The sequence below is a fragment of the Bufo bufo genome, chromosome 6 (assembly GCF_905171765.1).
Source record: "Bufo bufo chromosome 6, aBufBuf1.1, whole genome shotgun sequence".
NCBI classification, from domain to species: Eukaryota; Metazoa; Chordata; class Amphibia; order Anura; family Bufonidae; genus Bufo; species Bufo bufo.
The window spans coordinates 387212779-387225726 of record NC_053394.1 but is presented as its reverse complement, the minus strand read 5'-3'; the positions used below and the strand labels follow the sequence as shown (position 1 = coordinate 387225726).

General features: G+C 43.7%; 1 pseudogene; it reads right to left on the bottom strand.

The window, feature by feature from the left end:
• LOC121005750 overlaps positions 1–12948 on the bottom strand; it is a 148084-nt pseudogene that overhangs the window by 71704 nt on the left and 63432 nt on the right.

The following is a 12948-nucleotide window of genomic DNA, read 5'->3' as shown; positions in this document are numbered from 1 at the left end:
AAGTGACCCCATTTTGGAAAGAAGACACCCCAAGGTATTTCGTGATGGGCATAGTGAGTTCATGGAAGTTTTTATTTTTTGTCACAAGTTAGTGGAATATGAGACTTTAAGAAAAAAAATTAAAAAATAAAAAAATCATCATTTTCCGCTAACTTGTGACAAAAAATAAAAAGTTCTATGAACTCACTATGCCCATCAGCGAATACCTTAGGGTGTCTACTTTCCGAAATGGGGTCATTTGTGGCTTTTTTCTACTGTCTGGGCATTGTAGAACCTCAGGAAACATGACAGGTGCTCAGAAAGTCAGAGCTGCTTCAAAAAGCAGAAATTCACATTTTTGTACCATAGTTTGTAAACGCTATAACTTTTACCCAAACCATTTTTTTTTTACCCAAACATTTTTTTTTTATCAAAGACATGTAGAACAATAAATTTAGAGAAAAATTTATATATGGATGTCGTTTTTTTTGAAAAATATTACAACTGAAAGTGAAAAATTTCATTTTTTTGCAAAAAAATCATTAAATTTCGATTAATAACAAAAAAGTAAAAATGTCAGCAGCAATGAAATACCACCAAATGAAAGCTCTATTAGTGAGAAGAAAAGGAGGTAAAATTCATTTGGGTGGTAAGTTGCATGACCGAGCAATAAACGGTGAAAGTAGTGTAGTGCAGAAGTGTAAAAAGTGGCCTGGTCATTAAGGGTGTTTAAGGTAGGGGAGCTGAGGTGGTTAATTACCAATATTCATTTAATACAGGAGACTATGTTTGTTTGGGGAGCTCTTACAGCGGTCCCAAGTATCGCTCCCAGCCCTAAGCTACCTCTGGTAACTAAAAGCAAGGCGCTGTTTTATCTCCCTGTAAAAAGGAGTATCTGAAGGAATGAAGCCAGTTAGTGACCACCATAAAAACACATAAGGGAGGTCACAAACGGGCTAAGCATGAAGATGGCTTCTCTTATATGTGTTTTTTTTTATGTTTAACAAGATCTGAAGTATTGTAAAAACATTTCCCACATTCAGAACATAAAAAAGGCTTCTCTCCTGTGTGAATTCTCTGATGTGTAACAAGATGTGATTTATTGTGAAAACATTTCTCACATTCTGAACAAGAAAATGGCTTCTCTCCTGTGTGAATTTTCTGATGTGTAACAAGATGTGTTTTACGGTTAAAACATTTCCCACATTCTGAACATGAAAATGGCTTCTCTCCTGTGTGAATTATCTCATGTGTAACAAGATGCGATTTCTTGTGAAAACATTTCCCACATTCTAAACAAGAAAATGGCTTCTCTCCTGTGTGAATTCTCTTATGTATAACAAGATGTGATTTATGGTTAAAACATTTCCCACATTCTGAACATGAAAATGGCTTCTCTCCTGTGTGAATTCTCTGATGTGCAACAAGATGTGATTTACGTTTAAAACATTTCCCACATTCTGAACATGAAAATGGCTTCTCTCTTACGTGAGCTGTTTGATGTTGAACACCTTTTCTGTGTGTTTCAGTCTGTGATGAATCAGAAGATCGGACCTGTTTAAAAGGATCAAATAATGCATTGTTGCTGTGAATGGATGAGGGTATATCTTGGATATTGGCATGCTCTTCAAATGTATCTCGTTTGATACCACAATCATCTACTTCCAAATCTAAAGATATCAGATGTTTCTGTGAGTTCCTGGTACAGTCATCTGCCAAGAATAAAACACATTTTATTATTGATGAATAATATACTATTTAATTGCATTGAAATTTTATTACGTTTCGATATAAAAAAATCCACAAAAAAAACAAGACATGGCATAAAATTCAAGTATGAATTGTCTAAAACTGTGTTGTCCAAACAGACCACAATCTAATAGTAGACCGAGGAGCATAAATCGGCCAGGTTGGCCTCCACTTTGATCAACTTCCATGCAACCCCCTCCCAATCAGTCATTTATAAATAAAACATTTCCTAGCGCTGAATGCCCTCTTAGTGCCCCACACACTAGTTATCTCCCCTCAGTGTCCCTTTCACAGTGGAATTCCCCCTTAGTGCCCTCTTCACATAACTGATGCTACCTAAGGGCCCTTGCAGACGAGCGTTGGTCACGCTGCGAGTCTGCAGCTCAGCTCCCGGCCTGACCTCCCCGCACTGATGGGGTTGCATAGCATTATATTGATTTATGATGCTATGTAACCCTTACAGTTCTGGAATGTATTGGATAACACTGGCAGCATTATGCCAGTGTTATCCAATACATTCCAGAACTGTAAGGCCCCTTTCACACGGGCGAGTATTCCGCGCGGATGCGATGCGTGAGGTGAACGCATTGCACCCGCACTGAATACCGACCCATTCATTTCTATGGGGCTGTTCAGATGAGCAGTGATTTTCACGCATCACTTGTGCGTTGCGTGAAAATCGCAGCATGCTCTATATTCTGCGTTTTTCACGCAACGCAGGCCCCATAGAAGTGAATGGGATTGAGTGAAAATCGCAAGCATCCGCAAGCAAGTGCGGATGCGGTGCGATTTTCACGCATGGTTGCTAGGTGACAGTCTATTCACTGTATTATTTTCCCTTATAACATGGTTATAAGGGAGAATAATAGCATTCTGAATACAGAATGCTTAGTAGGTGATCAATTGAGGGTTAAAAAAAAATTAAAAAATTAACTCCCCTTCTCCTCTTGTTCGCGTAGTTCCCGGTCTCTTCTTTACTTCTTAAAAGATGAAAATACCGGCTAGGACCTGTGGTGACGTCAGATCACATGGTCCAATCACATGGTCCATCACCACGGTGATGTACCATGTGATTGGAGCATGTGATCTGACGTCACCAAAGGTCCTTTATCCCACAGCTCATCATTAAAGAAGTAAAGAAGAGACCGGGAACTATGCGAACAAGAGGAGAAGGTGAGTTAATTTTTTTATTTTTTTTTAACCCTCAATTGATCACCTACTAAGCATTCTGTATTCAGAATGCTATTATTTTCCCTTATAACCATGTTATAAGGGAAAATAATAACATCTACACAACACCTAACCCAAGCCCTGAACTTCTGTGAAGAAGTTCGGGTTTGGGTACCAAACATGCGTGATTTTTCTCACGCGAGTGCAAAACGCATTACAATGTTTTGCACTCGCGCGGAAAAATCGCGGGTGTTCCTGCAAAGCACCCGCACATTTTCCCGCAACGCCCGTGTGAAAGGGGCCTAAGGGTTACATAGCATCATAAATCAATATAATGCTAAGTGACCCCCAACAGCACTGGGAGTTCAGGGCAGGTGCTGCGCTGTGGGCTCACAGCGTGACAACGCTCGTCTGCAAGGGCCCTAAGTGCCCCCACTCAGTAGAATGTCCCCTTGATATGTCCACACAGTAGTTATGCCCCCTTTGTGCGCCCCCTGCAGTAGTACTGTCCCATCAGTTAAGCTCCTATACTGTGAATAAAGTTAAAAAAGTAATACCGAGCACACCATGCTCCTCCCAGCAGCAGACGTGATGTGATGACGTCATCTCTCCTGCTGAGCTGAGGAGAGCGCACAGGCCGGGGGATTATCTCTGGTCTGTGCGCTCTCCCTCTCAGCCCAGCAGGTACAATGACATCACTGTATCACACCTGCTGCTGGGGAGAGTGCAGGTCGGGGAATGAGACCTGGGCTATAATGGATGACAGATACAGCAGCTGGACTCGGAGGGAGGAGAGTAGAATGGAGAGTAGGAAGCACAGTCCTGTCACTGACCATTGGGGAGCTCCTCAACATGTTTTTTTCCTGTAGATATAATTACTATTGATAATATGCAGTAGTCACCTGGGTCAGGATATCTTGGGGTCTTTATTCAGACAGGTAGAAAATATCTGCTGTTCAGTGGGGAGACTTTTTTGTATGACCTCTTAAGGCTACATTCACACATGAAAAAAAGGCCATAAAAACAGACACACTGTTTTAATGGCCATTTTTCAACCATTTTTGCATTCCTTTCCTGGTCGTCTGGACGTTTTGCTTTCATTTTTAACGGCCATTATTTGAGGATGATTTAGATGATTTTTATTTGCTTTTTTTTTAATTACCAATCCCTGCAGTATAAATAATGTCCCCCATAGTAGCCCCCATCAGTAATATAATTAATAATGTTAATAATGTGCAGGGTTTTGTTTTTATGGGAAAAAATTTAAATTACTCCTCACATCCACTTGCACGTGTAGAGAAAAGTCGCTCTTCATTTGGTGCTAAAGGACCTACACTCTCAGTGGGATGATGTCACCATGCGCTCCTAAGCAATAATGCTGGGAGAGCATGGTGATGTCATCACGTTGGTAGCACAGGTCCTTCAGCACCAAGAGAGACTGCCTTGTGTGTGCAAGCGGATAAGGAAATGTATTTTTATTTTAACCCCTAAATGGCCATTTTCCACTAGTGTACCCATTTTTAAACGGCCATTACATGGATGCTCTCCTGTCTAAATGGCCATTAAAAATAGTCCCATTGATTTACATGGGGTCCATCTGGCAGTGAAAACGGCCACAAATAGGACATGTCCTATTTTTCACAACCACTATTCACTCGCCTTAAAAAAAAATGGCCACGTGAATAGCGCCATTGACTTCAATTCATTCTAAAAACTGCTGTGTGCGATTTTTCACTGTTCTGTGAATGTAGCCTAAGGGTACTTTCACACTATCGGCAGGACGGATCCGACAGGCTGTTCACCCTGTAGGATCCGTCCTGCCGCTATTTCGCCTTGCCGCCGGCCTGCTGCTCTGTCCCCATTGACTATAATGGGAACGGGGGCGGAGCTCCGGCGCAGCACAGCGAGAGGCCGCCGTACTAAAAAGTCGGACATGCTGTACTTTAGTCCGGCGGCTTCTCGCCGTGCACTGCTGTGCTGCGCCGGAGCACAGCCCCGTCCCTATTGTAGTCAATGGGGATGGAGCGGCAGTCCGGCGGCACGGCAAAATAGCGGCAGGACGGATCCGACAGGGTGAACAGCCTGTCAGATCCGTCCTGGCGATAGTGTGAAAGTAGCCTTATCCTGCAGCCTTTCCCGATTACACAACTACATATAGCGCCAAAGAATAATCCTGTGACCCAAACATCATCACTGCAGCTAGCACACTGTGCACACCGAGGTCTCTCCAAATCTCAGTCCTGTCACTGTCAAGTAAACAAACTGCATGGCCCACACCATAACATATTCCTTTTTTCATGCATTTATATTAAACGGGTTGTCTCATCAGAAACAATGGGGGCAATTCTCTAGGATATGCCGCTATTGTCTGGTAGGTGCGGTACCGCCACTGGGACCCGCAGCTATCTCCTAAATGGATCCCCGAAAGTGATGGAGGGTGCACTGTGCATGCGCAGCACTGGCTTCGCTATTTCCATCAGGCCCTGGAAACAGTGGCTGGTCATGAACAGTGCGCTCCCATTCACTTCTGTGGGGAGAGCACTTGGTGGTGGCCGGACCAGAGTCTTCCAGCCAGCACTTTGGCCAGCTCTGTTCTCGATATAGGTGGGGGTCCCAGCGGTTGAATCTGCACCTATTAGACAATGGGGACATATCCTAGTGATATGCCCCCATTGTCTCAGATGAAACAACTCTTTCAAGTGCTTGCGACTCATACAGTCAGGTCCATAAATATTGGGACATCGACACAATTCTAACATTTTTGGCTCTATACACAACCACAATGGATGAATTGAAATGAAACTAACAAGCTGTGCTTTATCTGCAGACTGTCAGCTTTAATTTGAGGGTATTTAAATACAAATCAGGTGAACGGTGTAGGAATTACAACAGTTTGCATATGTGCCTCCCACTTGTTAAGGAACCAAAAGTAATGGAACAGAATAATAATCATAAATCAAACTTTCACTTTTTAATACTTGGTTGCAAATTCTTTGCAGTCAATTACAGCCTGAAGTCTGGAACGCATAGACATCACCAGATGCTGGGTTTCATCCCTGGTGATGCTCTGCCAGGCCTCTACTGAAACGGTCTTCAGTTCCTGCTTGTTCTTGGGCATTTTCCCTTCAGTTTTGTCTTCAGCAAGTGAAATGCATGCTCAATCGGATTCAGGTCAGGTGATTGACTTGGCCATTGCATAACATTCCACTTCTTTCCCTTAAAAAACTCTTTGGTTGCTTTTGCAGTATGCTTTGGGTCATTGTCCATCTGCAGTGTGAAGCGCCGTCCAATGAGTTCTGAAGCATTTGGCTGAATATGAGCAGATAATATTGCCCGAAACACTTCAGAATTCATCCTGCTGCTTTTGTCAGCAGTCACATCATCAATAAATACAAGAGAACCAGTTCAATTGGCAGCCATACATGCCCACGCCATGACATTACCACTACCATGCTTCACTGATGAGGTGGTATGCTTACTATAATGAGCAGTTCCTTTCCTTCTCCATACTCTTCTCTTCTCATCACTCTGGTACAAGTTGATCTTGGTCTCATCTGTCCATAGGATGTTCCAGAACTGTGAAGGCTTTTTTAGATGTCGTTTGGCAAACTCTAATCTGGCCTTCCTGTTTTTGAGGCTCACCAATGGTTTACATCTTGTGGTGAACCCTCTGCATTCACTATGGTGAAGTCTTCTCTTGATTCTTGACTTTTACACACATACACCTACCTCCTGGAGAGTGTTCTTGATCTGGACAACTGTTGTGAAGGGTGTTTTCATCACCAGGGAAATAATTCTTCGGTCATCCACCACAGTTGTTTTCCGTGGTCTTCCGGGTCTTTTGGTGTTGCTGAGCTCACCGTTGCGTTCCTTCTTTTTAAGAATGTTCCAAACAGTTGTTTTGGCCACACCTAATGTTTTTGCTATCTCTCTGATGGGTTTGTTTTGTTTTTTCAGCCTAATAATGGCTTGCTTCACAGATAGTGACAGCTCTTTGGATCTCATCTTGAGAGTTGACAGCAACAGATTCCAAATGCAAATAGCACACTTGAAATTAACTCTGGACCTTTTATCTGTTCATTGTAATTGAGATAATGAGGGAATAACACACCTCTGGCCATGGGACAGCTGAGAAGCCAATTGTCCCATTACTTTTGGTTCCTTAACAAGTGGGAGGCACATATGCAAACTGTTGTAATTTCTACACCGTTCACCTGATTTGGATGTAAATACCCTCAAATTAAAGCTGACGGTCTGCAGTTAAAGCACATCTTGTTCGTTTCATTTCAAATCCATTGTGGTGGTGTATACAGCCAAAAATGTTACAATTGTGTCGATGTCCCAATATTTATGGACCTAACTGTACCTCCCCCATATTCCTGTGAGGTTCTCAAAGAAGTATTATCCTTCACTTCCAAATTACCAGATCTGCCAGTTCTCATAATTGGTAAATTTAACATGTTCTTGGACAAATCCCTAGATAGATCTACTCCTTGGCATCAGCTGGAGGTGTGTGACAATGCCACCTGCCACACTGAATACCCTGCACTGGAGGCTGGACAAGACAGTACACATATCAAACTGGGCCAGTTCCAGCCACTGTTCCAATCTCCCTCCCAGAAGTCCATGGAGTCAGGGGACAGGCTATGTGCAGAAGAAAAGAGTATTACACTCACCGGTAATCCGGTTTCCTGGAAGTCTCCATGACACCACATCCTGAGATTGACTACCTTCTGATTGGACAGGAAAAACACATAGAGGTTTAAAAACCCCACCCCCTCCCTCCATCGCCAGTGTATTTTAACGAAGAACCCCAGGATGAAAGGATATTATAATAACAGAAAAAAAAAACACGCTGAATTAAGTATCTAAAGGGTGGGATGTATGTGGTGTCCTGGAGACTTCCAGGAAACTGGATTACCGGTGAGCGTAATACTATTTTCCCCAGTCGTCTCCATGACACCTCATCCTGAGTAAATATCAAAGAAAATTATTAGGGGGGGGGGACGACAACTGAAGAGAGGACTTTACGTCCAAACCTTAAGTCGTCGTTGGCAAGGATATCTAATCTGTAATGCTTGGTAAAGGTATGAATTCTTTTCCAAGTTGCTGCTCTGCAAATTTGCTGTAAAGAGGCCGAAGCTTATTCCGCCCAGGAGGCGGCCATGCCCCTTGTGGTATGTGCTTTCAGGGAAGCAGGGGCTTCTTTCCCTTTGACTTTATATGCTTCAGAGATAGCTAATCTTATCCATCTGGAGATGGAGCTTTTTGCTGCTTTTTTCCCCTTATTGGGACCTGAAAACTGGACGAAAAGATTTTTGTCTAATCTCCACTGTCTGGTTGCTTCCAGATATTTTAGGACTGCTCTCCGAACGTCTAATGTGTCGTAGGAGATTTCTTGTTCATTTTTAGGATTGTTGCAAAATGAGGGAAGTACAATGTCCTGTGACCTATGGAAGGTAGAGACGACCTTTAGGAGAAACGTAGGATCTAATTTAAGTACTAGTTTGTCATGGAACACAGAAAAAAAAGGTTCTTGAATGGACAAGGCCTGCAGCTCACAGACTCTTCTGGCCGATGTTATTGCCACTAAGAAGATAGTTTTGATAGTAAGCCATTTGATGGGGATTGCGTCTATAGGCTTAAACGGACCAGAAGTCAGGCCGGCCAGCACCGTATTGAGATTCCAAGGAGCTACCATGTTTTTGATAGTGGGTCTGATCCTATCTGCAGCCTTGAGAAATCTAGTTACCCAGGGATGTTCTGTGAGGCTGGTGTTATATAAGGCTCCTAGCGCAGACACTTGGACCCTAAGGGTATTAGGGGATAGTCCTAAATCTAAGCCTTCCTGAAGAAATTCCAAGATTAGTGGGATATTGGACTTGAACTGGTCAAAGGATTTCCTGACCATTCAGCAAATTTTTCCCATATTTTCAAATATTTATCGTTCGTGCTTTGTTTCCTGCTTAGGAGTAAAGTGTTCACTACTTTTTTGGATAACACTAGGTTCAACAGAGTGGATTCTTCAGAATCCAGGCTGATAACTTTAACATCCGTAGCTCTGGGTGAGTAATAGGTCCCTGACTTAGAAGGTCTGGCCTCAGAGGTAGAAGGAGAGGGGCTTTTATGCTGAGGGCTTTTAACAGCGCAAACCAACTCCTCTTGGGCCAAAGGGGGGTTATCAGAATTTCCTTCTGAAATTTCTGGAGAACTCTGGGGATCAGTGGAAACTGAGGGAATGCGTAGACTAGATTCGTCTTCCAGTTTTGGTTGAAAGCATCCACTGCCAAAGGACAATCCCTTGGGTTGAGGGAGAAGAATTGACTCAACTGGTGATTTTTTCTGGATGCAAATAGGTCTACTGTCGGTCTGCCCCATTTTCTTATGATTAGTTGGAAAACCTCCGGGGATAATTTCCATTCTCCCGGGTCTAACGTGTGGCGACTCAGGTAGTCGGCCTGAACATTTAGAGATCCTTTCAGGTGGACTGCTGATAGTGACTGTATGTTTTCCCCTGCCCAGGAGAAAATTTTGTTTGATAGGCCCTGTAGTAGACAGTGTCTTGTGCCTCCCTGGTGCTGGATGAAGGCCACTGCTGTTGCATTGTCTGAATACACTCAGACATGTCGTCCTACTGATATCAGACTTGTGCGTTTCAATGCCTTCCAAATTGCCCGCAGTTCCCTGAAGTTTGAGGATTGATGTTTTACGTAATTTGGCCATTTCCCCTGGTAGGAGTTCCCTTGGACTAATGCTCCCCAACCCTGGAGGCTCACGTCCGTTGTAATTACTAAGGGTTGTTCTTGGGCCCAAAATACCCAATTTTTTAGGTTGGTCTCTTTGAGCCACCAATTCAGGGAATTCTTCACTTTTTGATATAAAAATATTCGTTTTTCTAGAGTCATTTGAGATCTGTTCCACTTGTTTAGAATGAATTTTTGAAGTGGTCTTATGTGAAATTGTGCCCAGGCCACTGCTGGGATACATGCGGAAATGCTTGCTAACACCTTCATTGCCTGTCTGATGGAGCAGAATATTACTTTCTTGAAGTTCCTCAGCATTGTTTGAAGTTTTTTTTACTTTTTGAGGCAGAAGAAAGGATTTTTGGGAGACTGTATTTAGAGTTATGCCTAAGAATAGCTTTTGCCTGTTCGGGATTAAATCTGACTTTTCCCAGTTGATTATCCAGCCTAGGCCCTGGAGATGGTTTAAGACTGTCTGGAGGTGGACTTCTAGAAGAGCTTTGTTGTCTGCAACTACTAACAGGTTGTCCAGATAAGGGATCACGCAGATTGCTCTTTCTCTTAGACTTGCTATGGCTTCCGCCATTACCTTTGTAAAGGTTCTTGGAGCTGAAGAGATCCCAAAAGGGAGACACTTGAATTGAAAATGTTGAATGTGTCCCTTTAACTCCATTGCAAACCTCAGGAATTTTCTTGATGACCTGTATATCGGGACATGATAATAGGCATCCCTTAAGTCTATTGTGGCCATTACTGCGTCCTTTTTTATAAGCTTTACTGCCGACTTTAGAGTTTCCATTTAGAATTTTTGATACTTGACAAATCTGTTTAGGTATTTTAAATTTATTATAACTCTGGATTTCCCATTCGTTTTTTTTTTTTACAATAAAGAGACGGGAATAGAACCCTAGTCCTATCTGCTCTTCTGGGACAGGTTCTATTGCGGCCAAGCTTAACAAATCTTTGATGTCATTTTTTAAGGTACCAGTTTGACATGTAGGAAGGGTAGTAATAACAAATTTTTGTGGAGGGGGAGAGAGTAGCTCTATTCTGTAACACTCTTCTACAATGTTTCATATCCACACATTGTTTGTTATATGCTCCCAAGATTTTTGAAAGGAGCTGAGCCTTCCCCCTACTGGTATGGCATCATTGTTTGGTATTAGTGGAAGAGGATTCTGCTAGATTCAGGTTGAAAAGGAGATTTCTTCCCCTGCCTCCTTTTGCATAGCTCCACCTTCCGGACTTCCCTTTATCTTTCTTATTTTCGGGTTGATAGTGTCGGTCACGAAAAAACTGCCTTTTTTGTTTGCATCTTTCTTCTGGGAATCCCCTTTTCCTATTAGTAGCATTCTCTAGGATTTTGTCAAGGTCCGTTCCAAAGATGTATTGACCGTGGAAGGGGAGCGCAATTAGTTTATTTTTGGAAGATATGTCTCCTGACCAAGCTTTGAGCCATAAAGCCCGTCTCGCTGTGTTGGATAAAACGGCTGTCCGGGCGGACAGTTTGACAGACTCTGCTGCTGCGTCTGCTAAAAAAGAGGTTGCCATCTTCAATAAGGGCAAGCTCTCCAATATCTGGTTGACATGTAGGAAGGGTAGTAATAACAAATTTTTGTGGAGGGGAGAGAGAGTAGCTCTATTCTGTAACCCTCTTCTACAATGTTTAATATCCACACATTGCCCCCAAAAATCTCTTCTTGTGTTGACCTAGGTTTCTTTGGTATTTCCATTTGAATGGTAGCTCTGATAGCTTTGATCAGCTCGTCAATGTCATCCGAATTGAACAAAAAACGTTTGTATTAGTTATCTTCATCTGAGGATGCGAATTGTTTTTGTACTGATTCAGACTCCGAAACTGCCAGACCTTCGAAGTCTGAGTCAGAAATAAGTAAACAACTACCGCGGATGTCTTGAGGCGGAGTGATTTTTGGGGGTGTTGGTTCCTTAGATGTTAAGGCCAACTGAACCTCCTCTTTAACTACCTTTCTAATATCTTCAAGGAAGCTGGAAGATTCTGATTTAACGACATTGGATGCGCATTCCTTACAAAGGGGTTTAGTCCCTGTATTGGACAGTCGTTTATAGCAGATACCACATTTCCTGGCTTTCTTAGTGGTAGTAGCTGAATCCTTTTCTCCCTGAGAGGTAAGGGAGGGAAGGATGAGCAGACCAACCCAGCATTACATAGTCATGTGCCTGAGAGCAGGCTACTCACAGTCCCTGGATTTGTTGCATGCTCGGTTCCAGAGCCCGGCATGAGGGGGGTGCTCATCTTGACTCCCGACCGCTTCCAGGGGCGCACTCCTGATAGGAAAAAGCTGTTCTGTGCAGGGCGCCATTCTGCAGGTCCTGTGGGTTTTTATAGCCTCCTTTGCCCTGCCACGCATGTTAATGACGACAAGACGCTTTGGCTCCGCCCCCTGCGTCTGACGTCACCCGCCTGCCGCCCGGAAGGGACACGTCCTAGTGCCGATCCGCGCCATAATCTTCTTCCCCCTCTGCATTAAGTCCCCCTGGACCGCCGCAGAGGGGATCTTCGCAGGGGGGCATATCGCAATGCGCCCGAGCCCAGGCCTAACCTGGAGGAGGAGGGAGAGCTGCCCTGCAGATCCGACCTCGGCCTGGAGGAAAAATAGGTGAGCCCAGCTAGAGCTCCATACACCTCTCCGGCTTCCTATCCTGATGGGACAGGAAAAATACTGGCGATGGAGGGAGGGGGTGGGGTTTTTACCTGTCCAATCAGAAGGAAGTCAATCTCAGGATGTGGTGTCATGGAGACGACTGGGGAAAGGGCACAGTCCAGGTACGACTGAACCCGGTTGTTCAGGCAATGCTCATCATTTAGCTGATATTCGTCAGGTTGGCAAAGCACTTAAAAAAAACTTCCATCACATTAAGAAAACTAAATTGGCTGCTGCTGCTGTGCCTTCTGAGACTTATTGTCAGGGTAGCACCACCAGAGAGGGCGGGAGGTCTTTGACTCAGCCAGGTTGGAGATGGGACTCCTGGACAGAAATGCAGGTGACAGGTATCCGTAAAACATTCTCACCTTTTTGCTTTGATTGCAATGATCTAAAAGTATGGCTTTCCAGTAGTTGTCACCTTGCTTGATGCCAACCACATGCTTGCCATGTTAATGCTTGTGGCCTACTCTGGTGATCTCTTCGAAGGGGTTGAGTATGTGACATATGGCCCTGATGAGCTGCCACTGCCTGCGCTCAAAATAACATATGCTCTGCTGTGGTGGTCTCATGCATCATGTAAATCATTAACCTCTTTACGCTGCTCATAGCAAAGCTTCAGC